The following is a 12,740-nucleotide window of genomic DNA, read 5'->3' on the forward strand; positions in this document are numbered from 1 at the left end:
TAAATTTTTTCAGGATTTGGATGGAATTTTCGATTTTTTGGGGGTGGTCATGAATTAAGCTCCTTTTCGCTCTAGGACGCATAGTTTAGGAGATATGAGCAAAACAAGTTTTTCATATAAAAATTTCAATTTTTTCAGGATTTCGATTTTTTGGGGGTGGTCATGAATTAAGCTCCTTTTCGCTCTAGGACGCATAGTTTAGGAGATATGAGCAAAACAAGTTTTTTATACAAAAATTTCAATTTTTTCAGTATTTTGATGGAATTTTCGACTTTTTGGGGGTGGTCATGAATTAAGCTCCTTTTCGCTCTAGGACGCATAGTTTAGGAGATATGAGCAAAACAAGTTTTTTATACAAAAATTTCAATTTTTTCAGTTTTCCGATGGAATTTTCGACTTTTTGGGGGTGGTCATGAGTTAAGCTCCTTTTCGCTGTAGGACGCATAGTTTAGGAGATATGAGCAAAACAAGTTTTTCATATAAAAATTTCATTTTTTTTCAGTATTTGGATGGAATTTTCGCCTTTTTGGGGGTGGTCATGAATTAAGCTCCTTTTCGCTGTAGGACGCATAGTTTAGGAGATGAGCAAAACAAGTTTTTCATATAAAAATTTCAATTTTTTCAGTATTTTGATGGAATTTTCGACTTTTTGGGGGTGGTCATGAATTAAGCTCCTTTTCGCTCTAGGACGCATAGTTTAGGAGATATGAGCAAAACAAGTTTTTATACAAAAATTTAAATTTTTTCAGTATTTTGATGGAATTTTCGGCTTTTTGGGGGTGGTCATGAATTAAGCTCCTTTTCGCTCTAGGACGCATAGTTTAGGAGATATGAGCAAAACAAGTTTTTCATATAAAAATTTCAATTTTTTCAGTATTTTGATGGAATTTTCGACTTTTTGGGGGTGGTCATGAATTAAGCTCCTTTTCGCTCTAGGACGCATAGTTTATGAGATATGAGCAAAACAAGTTTTTCATATAAAAATTTCAATTTTTTCAGGATACGGATGGAATTTTCGATTTTTTGGGGGTGGTCATGAATTAAGCTCCTTTTCGCTCTAGGACGCATAGTTTAGGAGATATGAGCAAAACAAGTTTTTCATATAAAAATTTCAATTTTTTCAGTATTTTGATGGAATTTTCGACTTTTTGGGGGTGGTCATGAATTAAGCTCCTTTTCGCCCTAGGAAGCATAGTTTAGGAGATATGAGCAAAACAAGTTTTTTATACAAAAATTTAAATTTTTTCAGTATTTTGATGGAATTTTCGACTTTTTGGGGGTGGTCATGAATTAAGCTCCTTTTCGCTCTAGGACGCATAGTTTAGGAGATATGAGCAAAACAAGTTTTTCATATAAAAATTTCAATTTTTTCAGGATACGGATGGAATTTTCGATTTTTTGGGGGTGGTCATGAATTAAGCTCCTTTTCGCTCTAGGACGCATAGTTTAGGAGATATGAGCAAAACAAGTTTTTCATATAAAAATTTCAATTTTTTCAGTAGTTTGATGGAATTTTCGACTTTTTGGGGGTGGTCATGAATTAAGCTCCTTTTCGCTGTAGGACGCATAGTTTAGGAGATATGAGCAAAACAAGTTTTTCATATAAAAATTTCAATTTTTTCAGGATTTGGATGGAATTTTCGATTTTTTGGGGATGGTCATGAATTAAGCTCCTTTTCGCTCTAGGACGCATAGTTTAGGAGATATGAGCAAAACAAGTTTTTCATATAAAAATTTCAATTTTTTCAGGATTTGGATGGAATTTTCGAATTTTTTGGGGTGGTCATGAATTAAGCTCCTTTTCGCTCTAGGACGCATAGTTTAAGAGATATGAGCAAAACAAGTTTTTCATATAAAAATTTAAATTTTTTCAGGATTTGGATGGAATTTTCGATTTTTTGGGGGTGGTCATGAATTAAGCTCCTTTTCGCTCTAGAACGCATAGTTTAGGAGATATGAGCAAAACAAGTTTTTCATATAAAAATTTCAATTTTTTCAGTATTTTGATGGAATTTTCAACTTTTTGGGGGTGGTCATGAATTAAGCTCCTTTTCGCTCTAGGACGCATAGTTTAGGAGATATGAGCAAAACAAGTTTTTTATACAAAAATTTCAATTTTTTCAGTATTTTGATGGAATTTCGACTTTTTGGGGGTGGTCATGAATTAAGCTCCTTTTCGCTCTAGGACGCATAGTTTAGGAGGTATGAGCAAAACAAGTTTTTCATATAAAAATTTCATTTTTTTCAGTATTTGGATGGAATTTTCGACTTTTTGGGGGTGGTCATGAATTAAGCTCCTTTTCGCTGTAGGACGCATAGTTTAGGAGATATGAGCAAAACAAGTTTTTCATATAAAAATTTCAATTTTTTCAGTATTTTGATGGAATTTTCGACTTTTTGGGGGTGGTCATGAATTAAGCTCCTTTTCGCTCTAGGACGCATAGTTTAGGAGATATGAGCAAAACAAGTTTTTTATACAAAAATTTCAATTTTTTCAGTATTTTGATGGAATTTTCGACTTTTTGGGGGTGGTCATGAATTAAGCTCCTTTTCGCTCTAGGACGCATAGTTTAGGAGATATGAGCAAAACAAGTTTTTCATATAAAAATTTCAATTTTTTCAGTATTTTGATGGAATTTTCGACTTTTTGGGGGTGGTCATGAATTAAGCTCCTTTTCGCTCTAGGACGCATAGTTTAGGAGATATGAGCAAAACAAGTTTTTCATATAAAAATTTCAATTTTTTCAGGATACGGATGGAATTTTCGATTTTTTGGGGGTGGTCATGAATTAAGCTCCTTTTCGCTCTAGGACGCATAGTTTAGGAGATATGAGCAAAACAAGTTTTTCATATAAAAATTTCAATTTTTTCAGTATTTTGATGGCATTTTCGACATTTTGGGGGTGGTCATGAATTAAGCTCCTTTTCGCTCTAGGACGCATAGTTTAGGAGATATGAGCAAAACAAGTTTTTTATACAAAAATTTCAATTTTTTCAGTATTTTGATGGAATTTTCGACTTTTTGGGGGTGGTCATGAATTAAGCTCCTTTTCGCTGAAGGACGCATAGTTTAGGAGATATGAGCAAAACAAGTTTTTCATATAAAAATTTCAATTTTTTCAGGATTTGGATGGAATTTTCGATTTTTTGGGGGTGGTCATGAATTAAGCTCCTTTTCGCTCTAGAACGCATAGTTTAGGAGATATGAGCAAAACAAGTTTTTCATATAAAAATTTCAATTTTTTCAGGATTTGGATGGAATTTTCGATTTTTTGGGGGTGGTCATGAATTAAGCTCCTTTTCGCTCTAGGACGAATAGTTTAGGAGATATGAGCAAAACAAGTTTTTCATATAAAAATTTCAATTTTTTCAGGATTTGGATGGAATTTTCGATTTTTTGGGGGTGGTCATGAATTAAGCTCCTTTTCGCTCTAGGACGAATAGTTTAGGAGATATGAGCAAAACAAGTTTTTCATATAAAAATTTCAATTTTTTCAGGATTTGGATGGAATTTTCGATTTTTTGGGGGTGGTCATGAATTAAGCTCCTTTTCGCTCTACGACGCATAGTTTAGGAGATATGAGCAAAACAAGTTTTTCGTATAAAAATTTCAATTTTTTCAGGATTTGGATGGAATTTTCGATTTTTTGGGGGTGGTCATGAATTAAGCTCCTTTTCGCTCTAGGACGCATAGTTTAGGAGATATGAGCAAAACAAGTTTTTCGTATAAAAATTTCAATTTTTTAAGGATTTGGATGGAATTTTCGATTTTTTGGGGGTGGTCATGAATTAAGTTCCTTTTCGCTCTAGGACGCATAGTTTAGGAGATATGAGCAAAACAAGTTTTTTATACAAAAATTTCAATTTTTTCAGTATTTTGATGGAATTTTCGACTTTTTGGGGGTGGTCATGAATTAAGCTCCTTTTCGCTCTAGGACGCATAGTTTAGGAGATATGAGCAAAACAAGTATTTCATATAAAAATTTCATTTTTTTCAGGATATGGATGGAATTTTCGATTTTTTGGGGGTGGTCATGAATTAAGCTCCTTTTCGCTCTAGGATGCATAGTTTAGGAGATATGAGCAAAACAAGTTTTTCATATAAAAATTTCAATTTTTTCAGGATGTGGATGGAATTTTCGATTTTTTGGGGGTGGTCATGAATTAAGCTCCTTTTCGCTCTAGGACGCATAGTTTAGGAGATATGAGCAAAACAAGTATTTCATATAAAAATTTCATTTTTTTCAGGATATGGATGGAATTTTCGATTTTTTGGGGGTGGTCATGAATTAAGCTCCTTTTCGCTCTAGGACGCATAGTTTAGGAGATATGAGCAAAACAAGTTTTTCATATAAAAATTTCAATTTTTTCAGGATACGGATGGAATTTTCGATTTTTTGGGGGTGGTCATGAATTAAGCTCCTTTTCGCTCTAGGACGCATAGTTTAGGAGATATGAGCAAAACAAGTTTTTCATATAAAAATTTCAATTTTTTCAGTAGTTTGATGGAATTTTCGACTTTTTGGGGGTGGTCATGAATTAAGCTCCTTTTCGCTGTAGGACGCATAGTTTAGGAGATATGAGCAAAACAAGTTTTTCATATAAAAATTTCAATTTTTTCAGGATTTGGATGGAATTTTCGATTTTTTGGGGATGGTCATGAATTAAGCTCCTTTTCGCTCTAGGACGCATAGTTTAGGAGATATGAGCAAAACAAGTTTTTCATATAAAAATTTCAATTTTTTCAGGATTTGGATGGAATTTTCGAATTTTTTGGGGTGGTCATGAATTAAGCTCCTTTTCGCTCTAGGACGCATAGTTTAAGAGATATGAGCAAAACAAGTTTTTCATATAAAAATTTAAATTTTTTCAGGATTTGGATGGAATTTTCGATTTTTTGGGGGTGGTCATGAATTAAGCTCCTTTTCGCTCTAGAACGCATAGTTTAGGAGATATGAGCAAAACAAGTTTTTCATATAAAAATTTCAATTTTTTCAGTATTTTGATGGAATTTTCAACTTTTTGGGGGTGGTCATGAATTAAGCTCCTTTTCGCTCTAGGACGCATAGTTTAGGAGATATGAGCAAAACAAGTTTTTTATACAAAAATTTCAATTTTTTCAGTATTTTGATGGAATTTCGACTTTTTGGGGGTGGTCATGAATTAAGCTCCTTTCGCTCTAGGACGCATAGTTTAGGAGGTATGAGCAAAACAAGTTTTTCATATAAAAATTTCATTTTTTTCAGTATTTGGATGGAATTTTCGACTTTTTGGGGGTGGTCATGAATTAAGCTCCTTTTCGCTGTAGGACGCATAGTTTAGGAGATATGAGCAAAACAAGTTTTTCATATAAAAATTTCAATTTTTTCAGTATTTTGATGGAATTTTCGACTTTTTGGGGGTGGTCATGAATTAAGCTCCTTTTCGCTCTAGGACGCATAGTTTAGGAGATATGAGCAAAACAAGTTTTTTATACAAAAATTTCAATTTTTTCAGTATTTTGATGGAATTTTCGACTTTTTGGGGGTGGTCATGAATTAAGCTCCTTTTCGCTCTAGGACGCATAGTTTAGGAGATATGAGCAAAACAAGTTTTTCATATAAAAATTTCAATTTTTTCAGTATTTTGATGGAATTTTCGACTTTTTGGGGGTGGTCATGAATTAAGCTCCTTTTCGCTCTAGGACGCATAGTTTAGGAGATATGAGCAAAACAAGTTTTTTATACAAAAATTTCAATTTTTTCAGTATTTTGATGGAATTTTCGACTTTTTGGGGGTGGTCATGAATTAAGCTCCTTTTCGCTCTAGGACGCATAGTTTAGGAGATATGAGCAAAACAAGTTTTTCATATAAAAATTTCAATTTTTTCAGTATTTTGATGGAATTTTCGACTTTTTGGGGGTGGTCATGAATTAAGCTCCTTTTCGCTCTAGGACGCATAGTTTAGGAGATATGAGCAAAACAAGTTTTTCATATAAAAATTTCAATTTTTTCAGGATACGGATGGAATTTTCGATTTTTTGGGGGTGGTCATGAATTAAGCTCCTTTTCGCTCTAGGACGCATAGTTTAGGAGATATGAGCAAAACAAGTTTTTCATATAAAAATTTCAATTTTTTCAGTATTTTGATGGCATTTTCGACTTTTTGGGGGTGGTCATGAATTAAGCTCCTTTTCGCTCTAGGACGCATAGTTTAGGAGATATGAGCAAAACAAGTTTTTTATACAAAAATTTCAATTTTTTCAGTATTTTGATGGAATTTTCGACTTTTTGGGGGTGGTCATGAATTAAGCTCCTTTTCGCTGAAGGACGCATAGTTTAGGAGATATGAGCAAAACAAGTTTTTCATATAAAAATTTCAATTTTTTCAGGATTTGGATGGAATTTTCGATTTTTTGGGGGTGGTCATGAATTAAGCTCCTTTTCGCTCTAGAACGCATAGTTTAGGAGATATGAGCAAAACAAGTTTTTCATATAAAAATTTCAATTTTTTCAGGATTTGGATGGAATTTTCGATTTTTTGGGGGTGGTCATGAATTAAGCTCCTTTTCGCTCTAGGACGAATAGTTTAGGAGATATGAGCAAAACAAGTTTTTCATATAAAAATTTCAATTTTTTCAGGATTTGGATGGAATTTTCGATTTTTTGGGGGTGGTCATGAATTAAGCTCCTTTTCGCTCTAGGACGAATAGTTTAGGAGATATGAGCAAAACAAGTTTTTCATATAAAAATTTCAATTTTTTCAGGATTTGGATGGAATTTTCGATTTTTTGGGGGTGGTCATGAATTAAGCTCCTTTTCGCTCTACGACGCATAGTTTAGGAGATATGAGCAAAACAAGTTTTTCGTATAAAAATTTCAATTTTTTCAGGATTTGGATGGAATTTTCGATTTTTTGGGGGTGGTCATGAATTAAGCTCCTTTTCGCTCTAGGACGCATAGTTTAGGAGATATGAGCAAAACAAGTTTTTCGTATAAAAATTTCAATTTTTTAAGGATTTGGATGGAATTTTCGATTTTTTGGGGGTGGTCATGAATTAAGTTCCTTTTCGCTCTAGGACGCATAGTTTAGGAGATATGAGCAAAACAAGTTTTTTATACAAAAATTTCAATTTTTTCAGTATTTTGATGGAATTTTCGACTTTTTGGGGGTGGTCATGAATTAAGCTCCTTTTCGCTCTAGGACGCATAGTTTAGGAGATATGAGCAAAACAAGTATTTCATATAAAAATTTCATTTTTTTCAGGATATGGATGGAATTTTCGATTTTTTGGGGGTGGTCATGAATTAAGCTCCTTTTCGCTCTAGGATGCATAGTTTAGGAGATATGAGCAAAACAAGTTTTTCATATAAAAATTTCAATTTTTTCAGGATGTGGATGGAATTTTCGATTTTTTGGGGGTGGTCATGAATTAAGCTCCTTTTCGCTCTAGGACGCATAGTTTAGGAGATATGAGCAAAACAAGTATTTCATATAAAAATTTCATTTTTTTCAGGATATGGATGGAATTTTCGATTTTTTGGGGGTGGTCATGAATTAAGCTCCTTTTCGCTCTAGGACGCATAGTTTAGGAGATATGAGCAAAACAAGTTTTTCATATAAAAATTTCAATTTTTTCAGGATACGGATGGAATTTTCGATTTTTTGGGGGTGGTCATGAATTAAGCTCCTTTTCGCTCTAGGACGCATAGTTTAGGAGATATGAGCAAAACAAGTTTTTCATATAAAAATTTCAATTTTTTCAGTAGTTTGATGGAATTTTCGACTTTTTGGGGGTGGTCATGAATTAAGCTCCTTTTCGCTGTAGGACGCATAGTTTAGGAGATATGAGCAAAACAAGTTTTTCATATAAAAATTTCAATTTTTTCAGGATTTGGATGGAATTTTCGATTTTTTGGGGATGGTCATGAATTAAGCTCCTTTTCGCTCTAGGACGCATAGTTTAGGAGATATGAGCAAAACAAGTTTTTCATATAAAAATTTCAATTTTTTCAGGATTTGGATGGAATTTTCGAATTTTTTGGGGTGGTCATGAATTAAGCTCCTTTTCGCTCTAGGACGCATAGTTTAAGAGATATGAGCAAAACAAGTTTTTCATATAAAAATTTAAATTTTTTCAGGATTTGGATGGAATTTTCGATTTTTTGGGGGTGGTCATGAATTAAGCTCCTTTTCGCTCTAGAACGCATAGTTTAGGAGATATGAGCAAAACAAGTTTTTCATATAAAAATTTCAATTTTTTCAGTATTTTGATGGAATTTTCAACTTTTTGGGGGTGGTCATGAATTAAGCTCCTTTTCGCTCTAGGACGCATAGTTTAGGAGATATGAGCAAAACAAGTTTTTTATACAAAAATTTCAATTTTTTCAGTATTTTGATGGAATTTCGACTTTTTGGGGGTGGTCATGAATTAAGCTCCTTTTCGCTCTAGGACGCATAGTTTAGGAGGTATGAGCAAAACAAGTTTTTCATATAAAAATTTCATTTTTTTCAGTATTTGGATGGAATTTTCGACTTTTTGGGGGTGGTCATGAATTAAGCTCCTTTTCGCTGTAGGACGCATAGTTTAGGAGATATGAGCAAAACAAGTTTTTCATATAAAAATTTCAATTTTTTCAGTATTTTGATGGAATTTTCGACTTTTTGGGGGTGGTCATGAATTAAGCTCCTTTTCGCTCTAGGACGCATAGTTTAGGAGATATGAGCAAAACAAGTTTTTTATACAAAAATTTCAATTTTTTCAGTATTTTGATGGAATTTTCGACTTTTTGGGGGTGGTCATGAATTAAGCTCCTTTTCGCTCTAGGACGCATAGTTTAGGAGATATGAGCAAAACAAGTTTTTCATATAAAAATTTCAATTTTTTCAGTATTTTGATGGAATTTTCGACTTTTTGGGGGTGGTCATGAATTAAGCTCCTTTTCGCTCTAGGACGCATAGTTTAGGAGATATGAGCAAAACAAGTTTTTCATATAAAAATTTCAATTTTTTCAGGATACGGATGGAATTTTCGATTTTTTGGGGGTGGTCATGAATTAAGCTCCTTTTCGCTCTAGGACGCATAGTTTAGGAGATATGAGCAAAACAAGTTTTTCATATAAAAATTTCAATTTTTTCAGTATTTTGATGGCATTTTCGACTTTTTGGGGGTGGTCATGAATTAAGCTCCTTTTCGCTCTAGGACGCATAGTTTAGGAGATATGAGCAAAACAAGTTTTTTATACAAAAATTTCAATTTTTTCAGTATTTTGATGGAATTTTCGACTTTTTGGGGGTGGTCATGAATTAAGCTCCTTTTCGCTGAAGGACGCATAGTTTAGGAGATATGAGCAAAACAAGTTTTTCATATAAAAATTTCAATTTTTTCAGGATTTGGATGGAATTTTCGATTTTTTGGGGGTGGTCATGAATTAAGCTCCTTTTCGCTCTAGAACGCATAGTTTAGGAGATATGAGCAAAACAAGTTTTTCATATAAAAATTTCAATTTTTTCAGGATTTGGATGGAATTTTCGATTTTTTGGGGGTGGTCATGAATTAAGCTCCTTTTCGCTCTAGGACGAATAGTTTAGGAGATATGAGCAAAACAAGTTTTTCATATAAAAATTTCAATTTTTTCAGGATTTGGATGGAATTTTCGATTTTTTGGGGGTGGTCATGAATTAAGCTCCTTTTCGCTCTAGGACGAATAGTTTAGGAGATATGAGCAAAACAAGTTTTTCATATAAAAATTTCAATTTTTTCAGGATTTGGATGGAATTTTCGATTTTTTGGGGGTGGTCATGAATTAAGCTCCTTTTCGCTCTACGACGCATAGTTTAGGAGATATGAGCAAAACAAGTTTTTCGTATAAAAATTTCAATTTTTTCAGGATTTGGATGGAATTTTCGATTTTTTGGGGGTGGTCATGAATTAAGCTCCTTTTCGCTCTAGGACGCATAGTTTAGGAGATATGAGCAAAACAAGTTTTTCGTATAAAAATTTCAATTTTTTAAGGATTTGGATGGAATTTTCGATTTTTTGGGGGTGGTCATGAATTAAGTTCCTTTTCGCTCTAGGACGCATAGTTTAGGAGATATGAGCAAAACAAGTTTTTTATACAAAAATTTCAATTTTTTCAGTATTTTGATGGAATTTTCGACTTTTTGGGGGTGGTCATGAATTAAGCTCCTTTTCGCTCTAGGACGCATAGTTTAGGAGATATGAGCAAAACAAGTATTTCATATAAAAATTTCATTTTTTTCAGGATATGGATGGAATTTTCGATTTTTTGGGGGTGGTCATGAATTAAGCTCCTTTTCGCTCTAGGATGCATAGTTTAGGAGATATGAGCAAAACAAGTTTTTCATATAAAAATTTCAATTTTTTCAGGATGTGGATGGAATTTTCGATTTTTTGGGGGTGGTCATGAATTAAGCTCCTTTTCGCTGTAGGACGCATAGTTTAGGAGATATGAGCAAAACAAGTTTTTCATATAAAAATTTCAATTTTTTCAGTATTTCGATAGAATTTTCGACTTTTTGGGGATGGTCTTGAATTAAGCTCCTTTTCGCTCTAGGACGCATAGTTTAGGAGATATGAGAAAAACAAGTTTTTCATATAAAAATATCAATTTTTTCAGTATTTTGATGGAATTTTCGACTTTTTGGGGGTGGTCATGAATTAAGCTCCTTTTCGCTCTAGGAGGCATAGTTTAGGAGATATGAGCAAAACAAGTTTTTTATACAAAAATTTCAATTTTTTCAGTATTTTGATGGAATTTTCGACTTTTTGGGGGTGGTCATGAATTAAGCTCCTTTTCGCTCTAGGACGCATAGTTTAGGAGATATGAGCAAAACAAGTTTTTCATATAAAAATTTAAATTTTTTCAGTATTTTGATGGAATTTTCGACTTTTTGGGGGTGGTCATGAATTAAGCTCCTTTTCGCTCTAGGAAGCATAGTTTAGGAGATATGAGCAAAACAAGTTTTTCATATAAAAATTTCAATTTTTTCAGGATTTGGATGGAATTTTCGATTTTTTGGGGATGGTCATGAATTAAGCTCCTTTTCGCTCTAGGACGCATAGTTTAGGAGATATGAGCAAAACAAGTTTTTCATATAAAAATTTCAATTTTTTCAGGATTTGGATGGAATTTTCGATTTTTTTGGGGTGGTCATGAATTAAGCTCCTTTTCGCTCTAGGACGCATAGTTTAAGAGATATGAGCAAAACAAGTTTTTCATATAAAAATTTAAATTTTTTCAGGATTTGGATGGAATTTTCGATTTTTTGGGGGTGGTCATGAATTAAGCTCCTTTTCGCTCTAGAACGCATAGTTTAGGAGATATGAGCAAAACAAGTTTTTCATATAAAAATTTCAATTCTTTCAGGATTTGGATGGAATTTTCGATTTTTTGGGGGTGGTCATGAATTAAGCTCCTTTTCGCTCTAGGACGCATAGTTTAGGAGATATGAGCAAAACAAGTTTTTCATATAAAAATTTCAATTTTTTCAGGATTTCGAAGGAATTTTCGATTTTTTGGGGGTGGTCATGAATTAAGCTCCTTTTCGCTCTAGGACGCATAGTTTAGGAGATATGAGCAAAACAAGTTTTTCATATAAAAATTTAAATTTTTTCAGGATTTGGATGGAATTTTCGACTTTTTGGGGGTGGTCATGAATTAAGCTCCTTTTCGCTCTAGGAAGCATAGTTTAGGAGATATGAGCAAAACAAGTTTTTCATATAAAAATTTCAATTTTTTCAGGATTTGGATGGAATTTTCGATTTTTTGGGGATGGTCATGAATTAAGCTCCTTTTCGCTCTAGGACGCATAGTTTAGGAGATATGAGCAAAACAAGTTTTTCATATAAAAATTTCAATTTTTTCAGGATTTGGATGGAATTTTCGATTTTTTGGGGTGGTCATGAATTAAGCTCCTTTTCGCTCTAGGACGCATAGTTTAGGAGATATGAGCAAAACAAGTTTTTCACATAAAAATTTAAATTTTTTCAGGATTTGGATGGAATTTTCGATTTTTTGGGGGTGGTCATGAATTAAGCTCCTTTTCGCTCTAGAACGCATAGTTTAGGAGATATGAGCAAAACAAGTTTTTCATATAAAAATTTCAATTTTTTCAGGATTTGGATGGAATTTTCGATTTTTTGGGGGTGGTCATGAATTAAGCTCCTTTTCGCTCTAGGACGCATAGTGTAGGAGATATGAGCAAAACAAGTTTTTCATATAAAAATTTCAATTTTTTTCAGGATTTCGAAGAAATTTTCGATTTTTTGGGGGTGGTCATGAATTAAGCTCCTTTTCGCTCTAGGACGCATAGTTTAGGAGATATGAGCAAAAAAAGTTTTTCATATAAAAATTTCAATTTTTTTAGGATTTGGAAGGAATTTTCGATTTTTTGGGGGTGGTCATGAATTAAGCTCCTTTTCGCTCTAGGACGCATAGTTTAGGAGATATGAGCAAAACAAGTTTTTCATATAAAAATTTAAATTTTTTCAGTATTTTGATGGAATTTTCGACTTTTTGGGGGTGGTCATGAATTAAGCTCCTTTTCGCTCTAGGACGCATAGTTTAGAAGATATGAGCAAAACAAGTTTTTCATATAAAAATTTCAATTTTTTCAGGATTTCGAAGGAATTTTCGATTTTTTGGGGGTGGTCATGAATTAAGCTCCTTTTCGCTCTAGGACGCATAGTTTAGGACATATGAGCAAAACAAGTTTTTCATATAAAAATTTCAATTTT

Source organism: Haematobia irritans, unplaced genomic scaffold (genome assembly GCF_050003625.1).
Source record: "Haematobia irritans isolate KBUSLIRL unplaced genomic scaffold, ASM5000362v1 scaffold_11, whole genome shotgun sequence".
Taxonomy (NCBI): domain Eukaryota; kingdom Metazoa; phylum Arthropoda; class Insecta; order Diptera; family Muscidae; genus Haematobia; species Haematobia irritans.